Genomic DNA, 26,483 nt, shown 5'->3' with positions numbered 1-26,483 from the left:
TATGTCACTGTGGCATGATTCTTTTAATTCTTTGGGGAAGATACCCAGCAGGGGAATGAATAGCTGGGTCAAATGAGACTTCCATTCCTAGTTCTCTGAGGTATCTCCTCCATACTGATTTCCACAGTGGTTGCACCAGTCTACACTCCCACCAGCAGTGTGGAACAGTGTTCCTCTTTCCCCACAGCCCCACCAGCATTTATTATTGGTTGATTTCATGATAGCAGCCATTCTTTCTGGGGTGAGATGGAATCTCAGCATTGTTTGCATTTGAATCCCTCAAATGACCAGTGAAGTTGAATGTTTTTTCATATGTTTATTTGCTATTTCTCCTTCTTGTCTGAGGAACGTCTGTTCATTTCAGATGCCCATTTTTGGATTGGGTCTTTAAATTTGGGAAGTCTGATTTTTCTAAGTTCTTTATAGATTCTAGATAGTAGACCTGTCTGAAGGACAGCTGGTGAAAATTTTTTCCCACATTGTGGGTTGTTTCTCCACACTGTTGGTGGTTTCTCTTGCTGTCCAGAAGCTTTTTAATAAGAAGATGTCCCACTTGGTGATTGTTTGTGCTAGTTCACAGGAAACTGAAGTTTTGTTCATAAAATTTTTCCTACACCAATGTCTTCAGGAATTCTTCCTAAACTCTCTTCCAGCCAGTTTAGTGTTTCTGTTTTAATATTTAGATCTTTAGTCCATTTAGATTTTAATTTAGTGCCTGGTTAGAGATATAGGTCTAGTTTTAGTCTTTGGCAAGTTGAAACCCAATTTTTTCAGCTCCATTTATTAAAGAGGCCATCTTTCCTCCAGTGAGGGTGTTTGGCTCTTTTGTCAAAGACGAGGGGGTTGAGTGTGTCTGGAGTTGTTTTTGCATCTTCTAATGTGTTCCACTGGTTCTCAGGTCTGTTTCTTTGCCAGTACCTTGCTGTTTTTATCACAGTAGCTTTGTAGTATAGTTTCAAGTTGAGGGTTGTAATATCCCCTGTCACGTCTCTGTTACCTAGAATTGCTTTTGCTATTCTATATCTCTTCTTGTTCTAAATGAATTTTTGGATTGTTTTCTCAAGGTCCGTGAGGTATGCTGCTGGAATTTCAACTGGGATTGCACTGAATCTACATAGCAGTTTTGAAAGTATGGCCATTTTTACTATATTCCTACTGAGGAGTGAGGGATGTCTTTCTTTTCTGATATCATCTTCAGTCTCTCTCAGGCTATAGTTTTCAGAGAGGAAGTCTTTGATTTCTTTTGTTAGGTTGATTCCTACGTATTTGAATTTTTTGGATGGTATTTTTAAAGGAATTGTTTGCCCCATTTCTCTCTTAGTGAGTCTGTTGTTCATGTAGAGGAAAGATATTGATTTTTGTGTCCTGACCTTGTATCCAAGTACTTTACTGAATTTATTAAGTCTAGAAGACTTTTGGTGGAGTTCTTGGGATCTTCTATGGAGAATATCATTTTGTATGCAAATAATGACAATTTGACTTCTTCATTTCCTATTTTTATTCCTTTTATTTCTTTCTCTTGTCTAATTGCTGTGGTTAATGTTTCCAAAACTATATTGAACAGGAATGGGGATAGGGTACATCCTTGTCTTGTTCCTGATCTTAGTGTGAAGGATTTCAGTTTTTGACCATTTAGTATGATATTGGCTGTTGGTTTTTCATACATGGCTTTTAGCAGATTGAGGTAGAGTCTGCCTATTCCAATTTTTTGTAGGGCTTTTATCATAAATGCATGTTGGATTTTGTTGAATGCTTTTTCTGCATTTATTGAGATGATCATATGGTTTTTGTCCTTGGGTCTATTGATATATTGTGTGACATTTATTGATTTGCATATGTCAAACCATCCCTGCATCCCTAGGATGAATCCTACTTGGTCAGATTGTATAATCTTCTTGATGATCTTCTGCATTCTATTTGCCAGTATCTTATTAAGGATTTTTGCATCTATGTTCATTAGTGAGATTGACCTGTAGTTCTCTTTTTCAGTTGGGTCTTTCTCAGCTTTGCGGAGCAAGGTGATGCTTGCTTTCAGGAATGAATTTGGGAGTATTGCCTCCCTTTCAATTTCATTGAAGTGTTTCCAGAGTAGTGGCAATAGTTCATCTCTAAATGTCTTATAGAATTCAGGATTGAAGCCATCAGAACCTGGGCTTTTCTTAGTTGGTAAGTTTTTAATTATATTTTCTGTTTCATTTATTGATATTGGGTTGTTTAGAATTCTTAGGTCTTCTTTGTTCAACTTTGGTCATTGATACGTATCTAGGTATCTGTCCATTTCTTTGGTTTTTTTCATCTTATTGGCATATAGGTTCTGGAAGTAGCTATTGATGATCCTCTTGATTTTTGCTGAGTCTGTTGTAATTTCATCCTTTTCATTCCTAATTGCATGGGTTTGGGCCTTTTCTTTTTTTGATAAGGTTGGCTAAGGGTTTGTCAATTTTGTTTATTCTTTCGAAGAACCCGACTCTCTGCTTCATTTATGTTTTGTATCATTCTCTTAGTCTCCACTGCATTGATTTCTGTTCTGTTGTTTATAATTTCCTCCCTTTTATGAGCTTTGGGTTTGTCCTGCTCTTCTTCTAGAAGCTTGAGATTCAGAATCAGGTTGTTTAATTGAGCTTGCTCTGTTTTCCTAATATAAGTATTCACTGCTATGAATTTCCCTGGTAAGACTGCTTTCATTGTGTCCTGTAGATTCTGATATGTTGTATTGCCATTGCCATTTAATTTTACAAACTGTCTGATTTCTTCTTTAATCTCCTCTTGACCCATTGGTTGTTCAGAAGTGTGTTGTTCAATTTCCATGTGTTTATGAAGTTCTTGTGTTCTTTCGCTATTGATCTTCAATTTCATCACTCTATAGTCTGATAATATACAGGGGATAAATTCAATTCCTTTGCACTTACATAAACATATTCCATGAGTGAGTATATGGTCTGTTTTGGAGCATGAACAATGTGCAGCTCAAAAGAACGTGTATTCTGATTTTGTGGGGTGAAACACTCTGTAAATATCTGTTAAGTTCATTTGTTCAAGACTTTGATTGAATTTTAGTATTTCATTGTTTATTTTTTGTCCAGTTGATCTATCTATTTGTGACAGTAGGGTGTTAAGGTCCCCCACTACAATTGTATTAGTGCTTATTTCATTTTCCATGTCCTTTAGTATTTGTTTTATATAATTGGGCCCACTAGTGTTTGGTGAATATATATATTTATGATTGCCATCTCTTCCTCTCGGATTTTTCCCTTTACAAGGATGCAGTGTCCTTGTTTGTCTCTCTTAATAGTATTGGTTTGGAATCCACTTGATCTGCAAAGAGGATAGCTACTCCTGCTTTTTTTTGGGGGGGTGGTTTCCTGTCACATGGAGTATTGTTTTCCACCCTTTAACTTTCAGATCATGAGTTTCTTTTTGAGATAAATGTGTTTCTTATATGCAGCATATTGTTGGATCTTGCTTCTTGACCCATTCTGCCAGTCTATTTCTTTCGATTGGTGAATTAAGACCATTAATATTGATGGTTATAAATGATACATATTGACTTATCATTGTCATGACTTTTTTTGTTTGTTGGATTCTCCCCCTTTGCATTTAATTTCTTGTTGTGCCTGATGGATTTATTCTGCTGGACTTTGTGGGCTTGTGTTCCTTTTGTTTTCCTAGGATATTGTTTAAAATTCTTTGAAGTGCTAGTTTGGTATTTATAAAGTTCCTCATTTGCTCTTTGTCATGAAAGTATCTTATTTCATCATCAATTTTGAAATATAGTTTTGCAGGGTACACCAATCTGGGTTGGAGGCTGTTTTCTCTTAGGGCTTGGAATATGTCACTCCAAGATCTTCTTGCCCTGAGGGTTTGTGCTGAGAAGTCTGCTGTGATTCTGATGGGCTTTCCTTTGTATGTGATTTATTTCTTTTCTCTAACTGCTTGTAGAATTTTGTTCTTCTGTTGGGTTTCTAGAATCTTAACAATTATATGCTTATGTGTAGATTTTTTTTATCAAGTCCAGTTGGAGTCCTGTATGTCTCACTTATCTGTATGTCAAGTCCTTTCCCCCTGCTTGGGAAGTTTTCTGACATCATTTCTGTGAACAGTTTTTTTGTCATTTCCACTCTCTCCTGTTTCTTCATTGACTCCGATCCATCTTATGTCATTCTTCTTTGCATCGTCTAGAAGTTGCCGGATTGATTTCTCATCGTCCCTTACTATTTTTGAGAAATTTTTCTTTTCATAGTCACTAGTTGCAATCCTATCTTCTATATCTGAAATTATATCCTCACACTTGCTCATTCTGCTGCATAAACTTTCAATGGAGTTTTTACTTTCCTGGAAATCTGTTTCCATCTGTTTTATGGATTCTATTTGCTTCCTATGTTGGGATTCCATCATGTTCCTCAGCTCCTCTATTTTTTTAATCTGTGTCTGCTCTAGATTTATTAATCATGTCTTGCACTATGGGCACAATCTCTGCTATTATCCTAGAAATCATTTCTGATTTTATTTTTTCCAGGTCCTCTTTCGTTGCCAGTTCAGGGAGTCCAGGTTGTTGAGTATCAGATTGTTCCATCTTGTTTCCCTTTGGGGTTGCTTTAGGTGATCTGGAAGTCTAGTTTTGAGACTTACTGAGGTGTCTTCACATGTCAACAGATGCATCCTGGTGTGCCTTTGTTGAGGCAACTTTTTGCTCATCCAGTGGTCTTCAATTCTCAGTAAGCCACCGAGCAACCTTTTCTCTGATGCTCACCAGTGTACCAATTTCTGGGTTCAGAATTGTTGACCTCTGGGTCCCTGAGCTGCTGTTTGGGCAGGCTTCTGGCTGGGATCTGTGCACAGATGGGATGCTATGTAAGTGTGCTTCTGGCTAGGGCCTGCCCCCCATATAACTGTTGTCTGGGAGGGCCTTTTGCTAGGAGCTGTGCAACCTTGACTCTGATGTCTGAGCAGGCTTCTGGCTAGGGTCTCCAAGTACTTATTGCTGGTATGGGGTGGGCCTCTGGCTGATGTTTGTGTGCCTGTGCAGCTCTTTTCTGGACTACCCTTTGGCTTGGGCTTGTGTGCCTGACCCACTGGTGTCTGGGCGGGGCTCTGGCTGGGATCTGCCTGCAGCTGCATGTCTCTGGTCCACATCCTACCTTGTATATTTTTACATATAGCTCACTCTTTCCCTACCTTTCCAGAGACTCATAGCTTATACCTACCCTGTCATCTCTCCTTCCACCAAATATATAGTAAAATAATAGAGTAAAATAACAATCGTAGGTTTGTCTTTTGGTTCCATTTGGAACCTTAAACATTATACTTAAAACTCTATGTCAAAGTATACTTCTCTTAATTCTTTCTCTTGATTTTGTTTTCTGATTATGACATTCACATCACATCATTTGTACAACCTATTCTATCTCTTAAATATTGCTCAGTTTATTTTGACTTTTACATCATCAAGGTTAGTTTCCCAACCCTGATTTTTCAAGGTTGTTTCTTGTCTGTGTACATGATGCTTTTTACCCCAGGTTGCTTTTCCCTAGCATGTCTCTCAGGAAACTCATACTTTAGGACCGTGTGAAGATGCCTGTTCCTATATATTCTTCTCATTCAGCATTCCACTGAATGCACATGTGTCCTACTGAATCTAAGCTATTTGGAGAACATTTCAGTGTTCCCCATGCTCAGCACAGTTCTTGGAAGATTATCACTGTTAAATAAATATTCTTAGATTATATATTTGTTTAAATATCCATAAATATCAGTTCTGACTCAAAATGACATTTGGCTTAAGCCTTCTTATGTAACCTCTTATTAAAATAATATTTACTAAGATACTAATTAAGGTGTAAAATAAGTTTAAAAAACTATCACCAAAAGCAAAATGATACTGACAGATAATGTAGTGCAAGAGGTTAATATAAGCAGAGCTATTAATGTATAGATGGTTCAGAAATGAAAACTTTAGTCCAGCCAAGGGACCATAACTTGCTGAAGGAAGGAAAACAGAGGCAAAGTAGTAATTATACACAATAGAAATTATGATACAATCAAGATCATTTATTCCTTACCTGGATGTAAATGTTTGTATAGATGTTTAAATTTATGATATATCTATAATATATAATTAAATACAGGTTTATTTATAAATGAGTTATATATAGTTATAGATATTTTATATAGTTATATAATTATGTATAGTATCTACTTATAGATTATATAATTACATATACATTTATGTATATTTATATGAGTATATATAATTTAATTTGTGTTTTTCCTTTTCCAGTTCTCCTACTACCTAACAGATAATGTACTAATTATGGCTTTTTATCTCTTTATATTTTAGTCTTGTATTTCACAAAGATCAGTTGCAAACAGACAAAATGACATAGGATGCTGGTGATTTTTGTATCCTCATTTTGAGAAGACAGATTGTTTGATATTTTAGAAGGGCTGTTTGCATCATATTCTGCAAAGCATGATTTTTATACAATCTTTAGTTGGAGACTAAATATATTTAAAAGATGTGTGGATGGTGGCCATATTGACCAGGGGTTAAACTGCGCTGGCTAGTTTCTGTTGTCAATTTACTTAACATTTTCTAGAATCCCCTTCTGCGTTAGTGATGACCAGAGCAATAGTTGGGTAGATTGAGAATCAGAAGGTTATGGCAGTGAGTTGTGGCAACAGATTCATAGAGGCTGGCAAGTTTCAGCTTGGCATTGGACCCTTCAACTGCATGGCTAGCTGTTCTTTCCAAATCCTTCCTCCATATCCAACTCTTTTCCAGCAGGCACATGGCCTGGCACTTGGCTATTAACCTATGCATTTGTTCCATAGCTTTTGAATTCTTCCTGGCTTCACTTTAATGACTACTCGTAGTGGGTTCCTCAAGTGACTTCTCTGATCCTCCAGTTCTTTCCAGACCTATACTTCCCATGTCCTCCTACAATTGTGTAGTCTCTAATGGCTGTAATATATCCCTTATCCCAGCTCATAGTTGTTCTGCTTATCTGATTGACACAGATGTCCTTAGAATAGACAAAAGAAAGGTATAGAAAATAAATGGATAAATTACAAGGTCAGTAGACGACCCTAACACACATTTCTGCATCTTTTATAGATCAAATAGAAAAAATAAACATGTTATGTAAGTCCTGAATAATATAATTAATACAGCTATATTTGTAAATGTGTATATATTGATTCTTTGCATCCTACAGAGAATATCCTTTATTTTCACCATCAATAAAACATTTATGAAATATTGATCTACATTGTAGTTCAAAGATAAACTTAAAAAATAATTATAAAAAGTAAAAAATAGATCAATGGTAAACCTTGAGTATTTGTAACAGATGTCACAGATTACAGCATTGTGGGATAGGAAAGGTATATGATAGAAATTGGTATGACAATAATCATTTGTTTAATGCTGTGAACTTAGTAATGTAACAGGAGGTGGAGGGTTGTGACCATAAATAAGATAGGGCCATATGTTCCAGATGTGTACAATCAAACCCAGGGAAACGAAGAGGGCATTCTAAGCAGATTATGGAGCATGGCAACTGGTTGAAATTGAAATTGAGCATCGCTTAACTCAAATAAAGTTGTGGGAGTCCAGGATGATTTATGTCAGAGAGTGATTAAAATAAGATTATTCACATAAAAAGAAACCAGGTAGTGAGAAATCTAAAAGTATTTGAATTGCATCCAATTGAAAGTAAGAGGCACTGGTGGCTGTTGAGATGCTTTATGAAGAACAACATCAGGGGCATGGAAGATAGATTGGGCTCTAGGAGCAGAGCTGGAGATGATTTAGCATGTGAGGCTGTATTAGAGATAAGAGCTTAGTCTAGGTTAGTCACAGTGGAAGTAGAAAAGAAAAATGGATGTGAAAGTACTGTTTCACAATATGTGGACTGCATTCAGATAAGGAAGAAAAAGGAGTCAAAAGTATACTGATATAAAGCTGGGGTGACAGTTAGAATGGTGTCAACACTGACAGAAGTAGGTTACACAGTATTTTACAATTTCTAAAATACAGTTTAAAGCTTTCAGGAAAAAATGGCAACTTAAACACATGCACGTAACCTCTTGGTTTTTGAGTCCTACACAAATTACTTCTGGGTAATAATAGGGTTTATTATGCACTAGAAACTAGAAAATGGTGCAAGACAAGCTTTAGAAATTTGGAGAAAATTTTATTGGGTAAAATGGAGTAGCTACCATAGCTGGTTAACACCATAATCATTTATTTTGCACAGAAAAGAGCAATCTGTCAGGGGAGTAAGCTGAAGTGATCCCATACCTGCTCCACTATAGGTTCTGAGAAGTAGTGGATTGAATTTGTACATTCCAGGGGAGGTGGCCTGAGAAGTCATCTTCATCTATAAGGTTGACCTTGGTACCAGTCAGATTCCAGACTCTGAACTGAGCAGGTGGTTAATGGCAGTTCTGAATGCTGGCATAGACTATGGAGAATGGAAAATAGTTCCCAGCAAATGTTCTCTGCCTCACTACACCTAAGAGAAATTCACCATGAGAAAGACCAAGTCATTTTGAAGATCCCTGTAGCCTGGCACCTCCATATTCTTATAATGCTGGTGAACCCCTGAGCTGGTAAAATCAAATCAGTGAAAATGTGTATCTTTAACTTCCTTTTTTTGGAGTCTAAAATTGTGTGTGTGTGTGTGTGTGTGTGTGTGTGCATGTGTGTGTGGATGTTTTAAAGAGAGGGCATAAAAATCTATGATAGTAACCATTTTAGTTCCGTATACCATACTCTCTCCAATTCTTAACAAGCAGTTACAACCTATTTTTAAATTGCACAAATGGAGACAAATATTAGCTCAAAAATATTCTGTGGTTTAAAAAGCAACCATGCTGTAAAATCAGAGTAATATTAATTCTATAAAATTCAAACTGCTGCAATAAATAAATTGCTGAATGTTTCTAATGTATATGCTGTATAGTACTTAACTAGCTGCTGCATTTGTGAACTTAGCAGTATCATAGAGAGGTAACAGCAAAATCCTGAAAGGCCAAATTAAAATAAAAATACAAGTACAGAGTTTAAAATTTCAATGTAGCAGTGAACAAACAAATGGGTACTGGTGATGAGCTGAATCAGTGCACATGAACACAAATCTTGGAAATTCTCCCAGAGCTCAAATGAAGTAATCAGTGGCGGTGGTGAGAGAAATATGAAAATATGTGACTTAGGAAATCCAAAATGTTCATAATGGATATTCCACAGGAGAGTAAGACAGACAGCTAAATGCTAGTTGTTTTTTTTTTTTTTGAGAGAGATTTATAGAATACTAAAAACAATAAGTGCAAACAGTGCCTAGACATGTTTGATGTGTATTTAAGAACAATTCTCTCCATCTAAATCTAGGTCTATCTCCCTATGAAAATCAAGATATTTTCTGGTCCCGGTTGAAATTTATCAACATTTAAAATATGTAAATGGGTCCCAGTTGCTGAGGTTTTGAAGTCAGTTAATGAATCTAATTCAATTCCAATAAAAATTCTTAAAGAGTTTATTTTTAATGATGTAGTAATCAGAAAGTTCATCTGAGGGGCTTTTGAAATATTTGAAAAAGTAGTACATATGCAGATTTACATTTCTAGATTTTAAAAGATTTTATAAAGTTGCTGTAATGAAGCAGGCATGGCAATGGAATAGAATAATAAGTCTCTGGAACAAACTATGGTATACAATTAATCAAATAATAAAAATACTACTTTAAATCAGTGAAGAAAGATTAATGCTAAGTAATAGGCTGAAACAATTGGATAACTTGGAGAAAACAGCTGGATATCTGCTTCATATCATTTGCCAAAAGAAATAGCAGACAAATGGAAAAGATAGACATAAACAAATGAAGCAAATACAATGAAACCTTGTACAAATAACATTTTCTGTGAATGTTCCACAAGATGAGCAAGCATTTTAACTTGAGAAATAAGCAATGTCTTGTGATATGAGTAGTATGTGATACTGAATGTCACATGATCACAATTAGCCAATAGTGTTCTCTCTCTCTCTCTCTCTCTCTCTCTCTCTCTCTCTCTCTCTCTCTCTCTCTCTCTCTCTCATTGTGGGTGATGTCCTAACAGGCAGAGGTTAAAATCTCTTATCTGCAGGGGAGGAGAAGAAAATGAGGAGGAATCCCTCACTCCAAATGACATTAAGGAGATGTACAAAATGTGGGAAACAATGCACAATTTTGTAGAAAAGCACAGCTCAAAAAAGGCTATAGCAGTGTGAGTGATGAATCTGCTTAATGACAATGCTATGTCAGTTTCTATAAAATCCTCAAAAGGAAGCAAAAGCAAGTGTCATTGGGTAGGTTTCTTCTTAAAGTTACACAAAAAGAAAGTGATCCTATTAGGTTGTCTCTTGTCTCCCTTACAGAAGTCAGGAAGATTTTCAAAAGTAAGTGCAGGTTAATTTATTTATTTTTCTTTATGTTTTTGCAATTTCAGTGTTATTTTGTGTGATATTACAGTATTGTAATCATTTTATATGAATATTTTTGGGCTTTGGAGCAAATCATCTGAGTTTCCATTATTTTTTATGGGGAAATATGCTTTGGTACACAGTGCTTTGGATTATAACCATGTTTCTGGAACAAATTATGCTAAAAAAACAAAATTGAGGGAATTCAACATGGCTGAATAGAGGAGGAGTCACATCTGAGAGACCCAGAGAATGTCAACTAAAAACACAGGTAATTGAAAGAAGGGGAAGGCCATATAGCCTGGTAGAAAAAAATCAATTTGAAAGAAAGGATTTTTAGATCAAATAAAACATAGGCATAGGAGTTTAAAAGAGGGGAAGTGGTCTGGCAGGTCTGGCCTGTAGGGCTTCTGCCCTTATACCTCATGAGAACAGCCATTTTGGGAAGTTCTCAAATGGCTGGAGGTTGCCAAGAGACTAGCAGAGTCTAGCCTCACAGGATGAACTTAGGGTGTGGGGACCTTTGTCTCACTGTCTGCTCCAAAGAGAAGGCTGCAGTCTAGTGGCATTTTCACTGGCACACACCAGGGGCCAGTGACCAAGGATAGGAGCAACTCCCTCTCCACCAGCTCAACCTCAGACCCGCAGTGGATAAATAAGCCATCACTGCTGTGTCAGAAGTCTTCAGTGCTGGGCCTCAGACACCCAATTTGCCACTGGAAGCCTACACCAACTGGGAAATCATCCAGCACACGGAGCTGAAACTGGTCTGGTTTGAGTCTGTGCTCAACACCCAGGCTTCCTTGAGCCTCCAGACAGCTCTTGGTTCCCTGCTCCCATCCTAGACCTGCCAGAGACTCCATCTGACAGCCAGCACCAGTCCCTGGGCAGCCTGGGTTTACAATGGGTGTTCTAATCCTGCATGAGTCTCCTCCTGGTACACCTGGACTGTGGCAGTACCTACTCAGCACCCATTGCACTGCCTCCTCTCTAGCCATATCAGAGTCTGTACCCTGCCTTCTGCTAGTGTTATAGGCACAGTCTCTGCCTGATACAAAGAGCCAGTCCTCTGACTGGTTAGCTGCAAAGATTAAGTGTTTGCCTGTTTTGCCTGGTACTCCTTGAGACACTATCCAATACCCTGTACCTTTACTTGGCTTACCAGAATCTCTCCATGTTAGCCTTGGGGATACCTGTATCTCCTCTAGGCAGCCTGAGGCAAGATGAGCCTCCACCTGATGTCTGGAGCCAGTCTAATGGACACTGAACTATACATCCAATGAACAGCATTGGTCTCCAACCAGCAGGAATCCACAGAAGAAGCCTCAGAACCAAGGCCCCACACCTTCCCCAGTCTGATACTCCAGCTTGAACAGCTGCCACAAATAGGAAATTATGGTGAGAGATTCCCTTGAACTGAGCAACATCCATACAAACTCACAGACTTTAAAGAGCGATAAAGAAGAATGTGACTTGTAAGATTAGACTATTGGCCCTAGAAGAAAACACTCTTCTGGAAATACATAGGAACTTTTTTCTTTTCATCTCCATTAATTTAACCCATTTTTATTTTTGCTCCTCTTTTGGTACATTTTTGATTTTCTACCATTTTTTCTTTTGGTAGAGGTTGGATTTTAACACCCATTTCCTTGTCCTCTTACCCATTGTTTAATATTTGTTTTATTTGTTTGAATAGGCTCAAATTTTATACTCTCTCTACCTCTGCTTTTCTCACTTTCTCATTGTCAGCTTGTTCCCTTAGCATTTGTCTTATTTTCTTTTCCTCTAGTTTAATCTCCACTCCCAATTATTTGTCCTTGTCCCAGTTGGTTTTCTCTGTAACTGTTACTTCATGGCACTAATTTCCCTCTGCTCTTTAACAGGATCTTTTACATCAATCTAGCCACATTCTTCACATTTTCCATTGCTTTATTTTTCATAATCTATTTTATTTCCCTTTTTCTTCACACTTCCATACCTGTACTATTTATTCTTATAAATCTGTAGGTAGTTAACTATATCTTACTATGATTGAATACTGCTCTATGATTAAAGGGGGTAAAAATGCTCTATTGGGTGTATATTTACTGTATATAATTTTATGATTTGTCTTAGACTTTGCTATAAAACTATAGATCTTATGGTTAAAGGTGGCAAAGCATTAGTTATATAAGTTTGTCATTATCCAGTTTATGCTTGATGTTATTGCTGATTGTACTATTTTAAACAATGTGATATAGTTGTGATCTATTGATATTCATTGTATGCCAATACCTAGATTGTCTAAGGGTCATAAACAATGCTTATAGTCCAGTACCAAACAACAAGGTGCTAGGCCAAACAGTGTGCAACCTTTCATTCTTAATAAACCGAAGAGGTAGGATCCTGGGACAGAATCAAAGGCCAAAACCCAGCTATGCCTAGAAGACATCTCTGGAAATGAGTCATGACCTAGAGAGGTCTTGATACTAGTAATAAAGAAACACATCTCAAGCAATTTACAAGCCTTAACATGGAAAACAACCCAACAAACAACAACAACAACAAAAGAAAATGAGGAAACATGGAAGCAAAACATACCCCCAACCCTCCACCTCCCCCAAAGCAAATTCAGAGGACATTGAGGCAGAAGAAATCAAAAGCTATCCATCTGAATTTTCTGAGATGGTAGCAGCAGAAGTAACAAAAAAGATGAATAAGACTCTTGACAAATTCAAATGAGAAATAATTACATATATAACTAAAGAGTTGATGATCATAGTGAAGGAAATGGTTAGTGAAACAAGAGTAGATATAGATAAAAAAATAGAGGAGATTGGAAAAGCCATGGAAAGAAACCACGAATGCCCAACATAGCAAAGAACTGGATTCCACAAAACACAAAACAGAAACCCAGGAGACTAAATGTTTTACTGAAAGTATATGCAGCAGAATCACCAATATGAAGATAGAATATTAGATCTAGAAGATAAGGCTATGATTGGTGATCATCAACTGAGAAAAATCAATTCAACAGTTGCTAGAGGATGAAAAGAAGACTAATTTAAGATTAATTGGATCAATGAAAGATCAGAAGATGACACAAAGGGCATTAAAATTTTTCTCATAGAAGAAAACTTTCCAAACATGTAAAAAGAATTTGACATACAGGTAAATGAGGCATATAGAGCTAGTCATGATCAGAAAAAAACTACAGTAAGGCATATAGTAGTCCAGATTCCAGAAATTCTACACAAGAACAGAATATTAAAGGCTGTTAGAAAAAAGAAACAAATCACCCATAAAGGAAAACCCATCAGAATTACAGCAGACTTCTCAACACAAACCCTTAAGTCAGGGAGAGGTTGGAGTGAAGTATTTCAAGCTCTAAAAAAAACCTTCAACCCCAATTGACGTACCTTACAAAATTATCTTTCAAAATTAATGGAGCAATAAGATACTTCCATGAAAAATAAAACACCCTAAGAAATTCAAGACCACACCACCAGCATTCCAAAATTTTGGAAGGATATCCTAGAAAAAGACAATGAAGACAACAATTCTAAGGATCCACCAGACAAGGTGAGCAATTAAATAGAAGGGAAAGAAAGGAAACCAACATCAGGAAAATAATATAATGACAAGAATAAGTCAATACATATCAGTTATAACCATCAATGGGAATGATCTCTATTCACCAATTAAAAGAAACAGATTAGCAGAATGGATCAAGAAGCAAGATCCAACAATATGCTTCTATATGCTTCATAGAAGAAACACAGTTTACTCAAAAAGAAATTCATAGATTGAAAATCAAAGGATGGGAAACAATACTCCATGCAACATGAACTCAGAACAAATAGAACAAATAGAATTAGCTATTCTAATTAGTGACAAAGTGGATTTCACACCAAGACTTATCAGAAGAGACAAAAGCATACTTAAAGGAATAATCCAACTACATAAAACAAACACTAATAGATATGAAAAATCAGTAAGCACTAATGCAATGATAATTGGGGACCTCAACATCTCACTGTCACAAATAGATCAACTGGACAAAAAATCAACAAAGAAATAGCTAAGCCAAACTAAATCTTTGAAGAAATGGACTTAATATATACCCACAGAGTGTTCCACCCAATAATAGAATACATATTCTTCTCAGGAGCACATGGGACTTTCTCCAAAGTAGATCACATACTAGCTCATAGAATATGCTTAAGTAAATGCAAAGGAACTGAAATTATCCCATGGATATTGTTGGATGATGGTGTAATGAAATTGGAAATAAATGGCAAAAGAAACCACAAAAGCTACATAAACACATGGAAATTAAATAATATTCTCTAGAATAACCAGTGTGTCACAGATAAAATTAAAGAAAAAAATAGACAGTTTCTACAATTAAATAATAATGCCAATACCAAAATTTATGGGACACAAATGAAAGCAGTCCTATGTTGGAAGTTTATAGAGATGAGTTGCTATATCAGAAAAACAGAACTAGCTCAAGTAAATAACAAGATGTTGAATCACAAGCTTCTGGAAAAAGAAGACCAAGTCAAACCCAAAGCTCATATGAGGGAGGAAATGATAAACATCAGAGCAGAAATTAATACAATTGAGACTAAAAAAATACAAAGAATTAAATTGAAGAGTTACTTCTTTGAAAAATTAAATAAAATAGACAGATCCCTAGCCAACCTTATCAAAACAAGGAAAGAAAAGACCCATATCCATGTAATTAGGAATGAAAAGGGCAAAATCGCATCAGATCCTGCAGAAATCCGGAACATTGGTACTTAACTTTGAAAACCTGTACTCTAATAAGATGAAAAAGTCAGAAGAAATAGATTCCTAGATACATATGAATTATCAAAGCTGTATCTTCTTGTTAAAATTCTAAATAAGCCAATGTCAGTTAATGAAGTAGAAGTAATAAAAAATATCTACCAACAAAAAAAGCTCAAGTCCTAACAGATTCACTGCTGAATTCTACAAGAATATGAGAGAAAATCTAATGCTACCACTTCTCAAACTCTTCAGTGAAATTGAAAGGGAAGCAATACTCTCAAATTCATTCCTGGAAGCAAGCATTACCCTGATACCAAAACCAGAGAAGAACCTAACTAAAACACAAAACAAAACTAAACCATGTCAATCTCTTTAATGAACATAAATATAAAAATATTTAATAAGATACTAGGAAATAGACTGTAGCAAATCATCAAAAAGATTATATAACATGACCAAGTAGGCTTCATCGCAAGGATGCAGGGATGATTCAACATATGCAAATCAATAAGTGTAATACATCACATTAATAGGACCAAGGACAAAAACCACAAGATGATGTCAATAGACGCAGAAAAAGCATTTGACAAAATCCAACACCCATTCACAGTAAAAACTCTAAAGAAAATTGTAATATAAAGTCTCTATCTTAATCTGATAAAAGCCATCTGTGACAAAGCAACAATCATATACTAAATGGTCAAAAACTGAAAGCTTTCAGTCGAAAATCAGGAACAAGACAAGGATGCCTACTATCACCACTTCTATTCAATATAGTTTTGGAAACATAAGCCAGAGCAATTAGAAAAGAGAGAGGAATAAAATGAATATAGATAGGAAAGGAATAATTTTAATTATCATAATTTGCTTATGACACGATAACATAGAAGACCCTAAAACTTCTCTAAATGATTCCTAGAATTAATAGCCAAATTTGGTAGCATAGCAGAATATAAAATCAACAATCAAAAATCAAGTAATTTGAAATAGGAAGAAAAGGTCAAAAGTGGTAGGGCAAGTTAGAGGGGAAGGGGAAAGGAAAGAAGGGAAAGGAAAAATTATGAGAAAAGAAAAAAATGAAAACAAAGTCTATGTACATAGGGAAGGGTGAAGGGGGTGAAGGGCGCACAGGTAATGAGGAAAAAATAAGAACCAAGATACATCATGTACAGGTACTAGCACCCAATGATAAATGTAAACGTATTGTATACCTAAAATGTACCAATAAAAGAATTTAAGCAAAAACAAAAAAGATTCAGTAAATCAAACAAGTAAACAAACTCTCTCAGCCAAAAAAAATAGCATTCCGGTACATGAATAATAAACTCACTGAGAGAAAAATTAGGAAAGCAACACCTTTAACAATAGCATCAAGAAAAATGAAATACTTAGGAATCAAAAAGAAGATCAAAGGGAATAACAGAAAATGGAAAGATATCCCCTGTTCTTGGATAGGCAGAATCAAGTGAAAATGACTATACTTTCCAACTGTTACACAGATTTTAATGCAGTCCTAATCAAAATACCAATAGCATTACTGACAGAACTAGAGAAAATAATCCTAAAATTTACAAGGAACCAGAAGAGACCTAGAATAGCAAAAACAATTCTGGAAAACAAGGGCAAGGCTGGGGACATCACAATCTCTGACTTGAAGTTATTCTACAAAGCTAGAGTGATAAAAAACAGCAGGGTACTGGCAAAAAAACCCCAGACTTGAAAATCAATGGAACAGAATAGAAGATATAGAAACAACTCCAACCACATTCAGCTACCTTATCTTTGACAAGGGGGCCAAATACCCTCACTGGAAGAAAGAGTCTCTTTAATAAATGGTGCTGGGAAAACTGGTTTTCCACCTGTCAATGTTTAAATTTAGATCCATATATCTCATCATCCACTAAACTAAAATTGAAATGGATCAAAGATCTAAATATCAAAATAGAAACACTCAATCTACTGGAATATAAGATAGGTAAAACTCTTGAAGATGTAAGTGTTGGCAAAAACTTTATGAAGAAAATCCTGATTGCACAGGAAATATCAAAAAGAATGAACAATTGGGATCGTGTCAAATTAAAAAGCCTTTGCACAGCAAAAGAAACCATCAATAGAGGGAAGAGACAACCTGTAGAATGGGAAAAAATTTTACCAGCTACTCATCGGACAAAGGATTAATATCTAGAATGTATAAAGAACTAAAAAAAATCAGACCCCTCTAGTTTAAAGATGCAGTCCAAAAACGGGCATCTGAAATGAATAGACACTTCTCAGATGAAGAAGTACAAACAGCAAATAAATATATGAAAACATGGTTTAATCTCAATCTCAGTGGTCATTTGAGAAATGCAAATGAAAGCAACACTGTGATTCCATCTCACACCAGAAAGAATGACCATCATCAAGAAATCAACCAGTAACAAATGCTGGTCAGGCTCTCTGGAGAAAGGAGCCCTTCTCCATTTCTAGTGGGAATGTAAATTGGTATAGCCACTATGGAAATTGGATGAAATTCCTTACGAAACTAAAACTAGAGGTTCCATTTGACCAGGCAATTCCCCTTCTAGGTATCTTCCTGAAAGAGTTAAAAGCATCATACCACAGTGATATATGCACACCCATGTTTCCATGTTTATAGCAGCATAATTTATAACAGCTAAATCTTGGAAACAGCTCATATACCCATCAAAAGAAGAATGGGTGAAGAAAATGTAGTATTTATATACAATGGAGTAATATCATGCCATACAGAAGGATAAATCTGATAAATTTTTAGTTAAATGGATTCATCTTGAGACCATAATTTTAACTGAAGTAAATCAGCCACACAAGTTTAAATATCACATTGTTTCTCTTGTGTGAGAAACTCAAAGTGTAAGTAAGGAGCATGATGAAGGATAGATATTGGGAAATAGGAAGAACTTGTTCAAATGGCAAGAGGAACAGGGGAGGGAGGGGGAAGAGAAGGGAAAAAGTATTAAAAATAAGACATTGGAAGGAAAAAGTGGAAACAGAGCTTTTGTAAATGGGGAGGGAAAGAAGGGTTGAAGGGGGCGAGGGGAATGAGAAAAAAGGGATTAAGATATATCATGTACAGGTACAAATTCCCCATGATGAATATGATCATTATGTATGGCAAACACGGACTAATAAAAACATTTTTTATAAAGACCAAGATTTTATTGTAGTTGGGCATGGTGGTACACACCTGCAATTCCAACACTCTGAGGCCAAAGCAGGAGGATCACAAGTTTGAGCCTGACTTGAGCAATTTAGCGACTTAATGAAACCCTGTTTCAAAATGAAAAATCAAAAGGTCTTGAGATGTAGCTTAGTGAGAAGGCTATAGGTTCAACCTCTAGAATACACACATACACACAGGAAAATAACAATAACAACAAAAACAACTAATGACTTAGAAAATATAGGCAGGCATCAGTTTTGGTTTAGATCTAAAATGTCTTCAGATGTGCGCTGGGGGGAGGTGTTGTGATTGTGAGGCACCATGGTCTTCAGTGAATTCACCCATTGATGATTTTATGGCTGACGGTGCTATTAGGATGTTGGCAGTGTGAGCTGAAAGCCTGTTTTCTTCTTGGTGCCACACTCTCTCTGCTTCCTGGCTGCCATGGGATGAGCGGCTCCCCTTGGCAATGCCCCTCTACCCTGGTTTTTGTCCCGCAGCCAGCCCACCATGGACTAAACCCACTAGCAGCTGTGATCCAAATAAACCTCTCTTTTAGTTGTTGTTATTAAGTATTTTGTCCCAGTGACAGGAATGTGACTAATACAGTATCTGTTTGACATCACATAAAAGCACAATAAGAACTTACAGGGGAACATGTTGAAAGATTTTAAAACATAAAAATTTAAAACTCATATTCACCCAGAAAACTATAAACACATTTAAAAGGTTTAATGTAAATTGGGGTACTATTTGCACCATCTGGATAGATAAAGCTATAAATATGTAAATACAAAACTATAAATGTGCTTGGAAAATCCAGAAGATAAAAAAGAATTATCATAAAAAAGACCCAGAAACGCTAACAGATATTTTCAACATAGAAAAGAATAGTGGTCAATAAATAGATGAACCTTGATTAAACCTCGTAGATCGGCTTGCTGTGGAGGCAGTAACAAATTACCACAAACTTGGTTAACTAAAGCATCACACATTTATTCTCTCATAGTTTTAGAGACTGAATTTAAAATCAGTTTTATGGGCTGCTGTCAGGGGAAGGCAGGGCTGGGCTCCCTCTGGAGGCTCTGAGGAGACTCCCTGCAGCCTCTTGCATCTTCCCGTGGCTGCTGGCTTTCCTTGGCTGGTGGTCACAACACTTCTGTCTCTGCTTCTGTAGCCTCATCATCCTCTCTTCTGTGTGTGTGATCTCCTGCTAGAAATCCTGTGATTGCAACTAGGACTCACCCAGATAAACCCAGGATGCACCCCAAGATCCTTCACACTCACAGCTGCAAAATCTATTTTCCAAATACAGTAATATTTGCATCTTTTGGGAACTAGGACCTGATACCTTTGGAATTCATTATATAGCTTATTACACTAATTGGTAATCAAGTAAATTTAAAACTATCAGCATTATTTTCATTTATTTAGAGTTTAAACAATCAAACCAGTGTTTGTAAGGGACTAGACAATAGATATAGTAAACTGTTTTTAGAGGGCAGTTTGACAATATACACAAAACTGCTTAAAAGTGTTCAATTTTTCACTATTTAGATTTTTTTTCAAATGGAGATTAATTAAAGATATGAACAAGGAGCATTATCACAATATTATTATAGTTCTATTTATAGTAGTTAAACATTATAAGTAACTTAAATGCTATGACTTTTAAAAATAAAGGTATATATGTCAAGAATACATTTAAAATCATCTCTTGAAGAATACTGTGTGATAGTGCAAAGCACACATGACAAAATACTAAGTAAGCATCCAAGGTAGGGTACTACATGACGACTCCAATCTTGTTAATAGATTTGAAAACAAAAAATTACACACACTCGGGAATGAACTGGAAAAACACACACTGTAATATTAGGAACAGATAACTCTAAGTTGTGAGACTATAAGTGATTTTTGTTTTTCTTTTCTCTAGTCTTTTCACATTTTTACAATGAACTTCTTTTGCTTTCTTTTCATCTTCCTATTACTGTTTTGTTGAGGTTTTAATCACTTATCCACTTAGTCACTTGATGAAGGGAGAATGAGATGCATGGGCAGTCTTGGGAAGGGAGCGACCACAACGGTGACCTATGTTCATTGCAGTGGTGACAATAGGACACACAGCTATAACTTTTGTATGAGATCGGGGTCTCTGTAATAGGGTAGGGCTAAAGGTGTGGCCATAACCATACCTGGGGGTGTGTAGGGTGAAGAAGCCCCAAGGAGCCTGGTTAGCTTTCCAACAAACTATGGACTTTGACTCTGTTTCTAGGGATCCTGATATTCAGAAGGCAGATGTCTTTCTACTTTCCTTTGCCTGTGTGGGTGTATGTACATTGACTTTCTGACGTGCTGTAACTCATTCCTGATACATAGTATTAATACATGAAGTTCTGTATTTCATATTGAATAAATATGTCAAATTATCATTATATTTTTCATTTATTCTACTTTACTTTTGTGGAATGCCCCAGTGAGTGCAACCTTTCAGAATTGCCTGTCCCTAAACAATGAAAGCATTAGGCATATTTTCATTCTCTTGACCTGCAGAGATACATGTATATATACATGAATCAACTTCGGACTCTGTATTACAAAATACAGCACAAGATGAGATATGATGATATCTAACAACAGTGTATTACAGAGACCTGAACTACTAGCTCTAAGAGACAAATACACTTGGCCTTCAGGAGTTGTGAGTTTTTCCTTCTCTCAGGAGTGAAACTCTTACTAAACAGTGTAGCAGTTTTCAATAACTGCAAAGCTGAAGTCTAGGGTCTGGGGGGAAGTAAGGAGAGTACAGAAAATACTATCAGGGCACAGAGTGCTGGAGCAGAGGCCTCAGGAGGTAGGACAGGTACAGAAAAATAACTTCTACAGAAATTCTTAGAACTCAGAAGGGGCTGGAAAGAGCAGAGGAAATCACAAACATCATACCTCAAATGAAGTTCCAGAGAATGTGGCTGGAAATGGGGAAGGGTCTTATGGAGAGGGACAGATGGTCTAGCATTATCTTGCATAGGCCAATAGCCAAGGGCCAGAATGAAAGATGTGCTCCTCAGTCAATGTCTCCTCTTTCTAAAGGACATCAAGCTCCAGATATCTGTCCTCATGCCTTGGCATTGCTTAATCACCTTGAACTTGGTGCTGCCCTAGGGAGAGTGAGGGCAGGAGGACTGAAATGACTCAGGTGAGTTTCCACTTCCCTACCTCAATAGAAGATCAAATTGTGATTAAACATAGTGGACTGGAGTCATCCTTGCTGAACCACTGGGCTTCTCTGCTGGGTCAACTACCACTGGAAGGAGGGCAGAGCTGGTGGGCAGAAGGCCTTGGGAATGGGCCTGGAAGAAAGGAAATGAGGCTTGGCCAGGTGCCATGCATGCCATGGCTTGCTCACTATGAGGAGAGTGGGGAGCTCCAGGCCTGGCGGATGGTCCTCCTGAGCATAGCCTGACCTTTCACTCTGGAACTGAGGCTGATTCTGAATAGCTTAGGCAAGCTGGTAGCCAAACAGCTTTTATTTATGGAGATGTCAGAACATTAGAATTGAGGTGAGAGGCCTTGGTTTGCAAAGCAGAGGAAATCTAGAGACCTAAATACTGAGCTGGCCATGTTTTCATTCACTGGTTCCATTTAACAGCTTCTTGCAACATATGCAGCTTACATTACGGCATCCGGCACATGTAGACTTTGGCTGGGACTATCCTCCTGAGTTCAGAATTTACGATTGTGCAAATAGACATGGAAGGGAAGAGTAGTCAGGCCAGAATAACAAGAGGGAAAAGCCTTTATTGCATTTCTTCTGGGTCACGTTAACTCTGTCTTCACCAGCAGAAGAACAAAAGGCTCCCTATTTCCCTGGGGGAGGCCGGGCAGGAAATGAATGTGCTCAGATTCTGCCCTGGACTTGGGGAAGTGGAGCTTCTCATTTTCTTGCTGCTTGCTCCCTACAGCAGAATGCTTAAGAAAGGAAGAGAGGCCCCTGAGCCTCTTCTGGTTCTAAGAAAATGAGGTCACATGAGAAAAATATACAGCAAATTGGTTGTTTGATAGCAAGGTCCAGAAACTTACAAATACTTCCTCATTAGGGGAAAACAGCAATTCATAGCCAGACTCAAAACTGGGCTTTTTTTTTTTTTTGGTACCGGAGATCAAACTCAGGACCTTGCGCTTGGGAGGCAGGTGGCAGAACCACTGAGCTAAATCCCCAGCCCTCAAAACTGAGCTCTTTGAAGTCAAAGGGAGTTAAATTTCAGTAAGTGGTGTGAGGATGTCAGTTTTATAATAAAAATGTAAAGAGAATAAATTTCTATGTTTTATCTGGTCACTGGATAATTATATTTAAATAGTGTGAGAATACCTGCTGAGTGAGGAAATCAGGGTATAGGGAAGAGAAAAATAAGACATTGACCTAATGCAATGATTCAAATTTTTCATAATTATTTAGATATCACGTGTAAATTGTACTATACTTAAGCTAGTTGACATTTCCTTCCCATGTACCTATGTTTTAAACCACGAGGCACATTGGAGGTGAATAATTTGCAAGTACCACAACATATCATGGCCAGGCCCTTTTGCTTTGTCACTCTTGGGAAAAAGAGAAGAGGGAATAGGAGCAAGCTAACATTTAATTGAGTACCTTTCCTTGACCAGATACTATTGTAAGCATTTGATTACTTCTATTTCATAGGTGAAGGCATTAAGGCACAGTGAGGTAAGTCATTTTCCCAAGATCAAACAGCTAGAAAGGGGTTGATCTGGAGTTAAACCAGATCTATTTGACTTGTTTTCCTCCATTGTCATCCTGCCTGGGAATACATTTTTGTCCACTACTTTACACTGCTTTGGGCAGAGTCATCAAATGTCTTCACTGCATTTTTGAAAATTTAATTGGTTTGCCATAATTCTTTCATGCTACTGACCACTTCCTCCTCTCCTGAAACTTTTTGTCCTTCACCTTGGTGACTCTTCCTTCTGTGATGTGCCAACACTTTGTATTCATTGTATGTGACACAGTTACAACAAATAATGCAACTCATAGTTAATATTTATTAGGTGGTTCCTATGTTCTAAGCCCTGTGTGTTGTCTTCCATTTAACTCTTACAGTTGTTTTATGGGGCAGATACTATTATCAATTCTGTTTGGCAGATGAGAAAGCTGAGACTCTAAAGAGTTTGCTGAATTGAATAATGTGTCACAACACCAGACTGTGTGGCCAGGAAAAATACTGAGGTCTGCCCGGTTCTGCCCATAGGCTGGCTGAACTCATTTTGGTTTCTTCTCCTTTCACTGGACACCGGACACACTTTCCTTGAAAAATTTCATGCCAGGTAACACTTTGGTCTATCTCCTAAGCTGGCGATTTTTACATTTCTCTTGAGCTCTAGATCTTTACGTTAACTTCCTGGGTGGACATTGTGGCCTGAATGTCCCCCAGGTCATCCCACTGGGCTTGCTCCAGGCTATCCTGCCTGTGTTCTGCATCACATTTCATTTCAAGCACTAGGTCAATCCAAGACTGGGAGGAGTTCTCAGAACCCCATGCCCTAGGCTGCTCCATAGCCAAGGCTAAGGACTCTTCCTCCCCAGCATCACCCTCATTCATCTCTCCCATCCCTGAATTCTCCTGGCTTCCACTTGAATGTAGGTACCCACTGCTCCCCTGGAGCCCAGCAGGACTGTGCGTCAGCTTTCTCACCCTCTGGCTTTGGAGCCTTTATCTCATTTGCACATCACATCTGATTACATCATGGTGCTCAGGATTTTTCAGGGTGATCACCAGAGTTTCCTTTCTGTTGTTGTTTTTGTTGCTGTTCCTGATTGGTTGTTTAAGTAGGGGAATCCTATTTGCGTTTTTGTTGGTATATATTTGGAATACATAATAATTAAACTCTTCTTGGAGAATTGGTATATATATATGTTTAATATATTATATATACGTTTAATATATAATATATATTATATATATATGTTTAATATATACTGTATATAATATATATATATGGCCTTAAGAGTTACCATAAGCTCTCCAATATGGAACAGAGAAAAGCAGAAGGTACTGAAGCTATCTTCTCCCCTTCTTCCCTTAAAAGGCCTCACTCATTCATTCACCAGTGGGTAGTTACTGAGTTCCAGACATGTGGGAGTGCAGTCCTAGGCACTGGGACAAGCCCATGAGCAGAGAGGGACCCAAGCCTATCTTCACAGAGCTCACATTCCAGATGTGGTGGACACACCAGGAGACAGGTGAGAAAACAAGTCAGTGAATGTGTACTGTGACACATAGTGATTAGAAAAATTCAGCACCCTAATGGATTAGGAGAAGCTGGGGTAGGAGTGGTTTGTCAATCAAAATAAGGTAGCCAAAGAAGACCTCTCTACTGGTCTGGTGTTTGGTTAGAGACCTGAAGGAGGGGAGATGGGGTTCATGGGCATGTTAGCTAAAAGCTCTCCAGGCCTAGAAGATGGGGGCTCAGAGCTGGGAGACCAGTGTGGCTGGAGATGAGTGAGTGAGATTATGGAGGTCGGTGGGAGGAGCAGTCAGGTCAGACTGGGTAGGATGGGCCATTGTACAGACTTGGATAATCCTGCTCTAAGCAAAATAGGGATTTTTGAGCAGAAGATCAATACAGCATCATTTAGGTTTTAAACATGTAACAAGTGCATTGGTGGTAGGGTACGAGCCCAAAAGTGGAAACTGAGAGACCCCCTCAGGATAGGTTATTCATGAACACCTGGTGAGAGATGGTGATAGCCTGACTAGAAGGCTATGGAGCAGATGAGAGGATGTGGTCAGATGAGGGACAGACCCTCCAGGTGGAGTGGACAGAGGTTTCTAATGGTGTTGATAAGCCCAAGCACTGTTTGGAGACTGCAGGTCTGTGAGACAAACTCTTGTATACCTTTCAAAGTATGGAGCATCCCTGTGACCAGGTTCTTTCTGCACATCCAGCCTCTCAACTTTTGGCTTTCTGCATCCGTGCAGATTATACACTGCTGTGATGCCTGCAATGTACCGGGCCCACTACCCTCTCCTAGCGTCCAGGCTCTGTACCTTCACATATGATATTCCTTCTTCCTAGAGCTTATTACCAGATCTGTCTAGATGGTTCTTGTCTGTGCTTTAATTTAATTTTTTCGTAACTCCATCAGAGGAATATTTTCTAAGCTGTAATTAATTGCTGCTTCCTCCCTTAAATCATTAAGCTTTTTAATTCTTAGCCTATTGTGTTACCCTGATGCTGGCCTGGAGTGGGCACACAACAAATAGTAAATAAATGAGTTTTAACTTTAAGGCTCATTTCAGAGTGTGAGTGGTGTTTAGAGTGTGAGATTTTAGTAATTAGATTCTCATGAATAATGTTTTTCCTAGGTTTGTCCATGCTACAAGTGCAACTTTGGAATATGATTTCAATTGAATAATTGTGGATTTGCTTTTATGAGAGATTTGTGCATGAAGTGTCCACTAGCAAGTTTGGATGCAGATGGGGCATCTGCAGTTTGGGACTTCTAAGCCATTTTGAGTGTTTTTTGAAGTTCAGTGAAATGCAATACATTGACTTTTTGCTATCAAACCCTTACATTTTGCAACAAATGAGAGGTGTACATGGGTTATGACCCAATCCCAACATGTCAGAAATGAGCTCATATTAGTCGTTGCATAGTAGGATTAACAGTTCATGACTTGCAGACTGAATACTTTTCCTCAACTGGGAGATTTATTTAGGAATGGACAATTCTGCTTTCAGTCTAAATCTTGGCTTGATACTATGGCCTAGGTAGTACTTATATAATCTTATATATTTTTTTAAAGTGCAAACAAAACAACATTTAGATCAAAGACTTTCATTTCACAATAAGAGTCCAAAAATATATGGATAGCCATGCTGCCAATCAGCCAGCTGTCAGTTTTTAGCAAAAGCTCTGTCAGAATTTAATTTTGGAGTGTATTTTTCATAGTTGTTGATTTAAAACCAAGGAATACTGGGATAAAACAGATTTGAAGTGGGATCTGCACATTTCTAAGAATAAGAAATAAAAATTATTATGTG

The sequence above is a fragment of the Heterocephalus glaber genome, unplaced genomic scaffold, assembly GCF_053883595.1.
Source record: "Heterocephalus glaber isolate CG9 unplaced genomic scaffold, H.glaber_assembly_v1.0 deba00001461, whole genome shotgun sequence".
Classification (NCBI taxonomy): Eukaryota; Metazoa; Chordata; class Mammalia; order Rodentia; family Bathyergidae; genus Heterocephalus; species Heterocephalus glaber.
The sequence above is the reverse complement of the archived record's forward strand: the minus strand, read 5'-3'. Positions refer to the sequence as shown.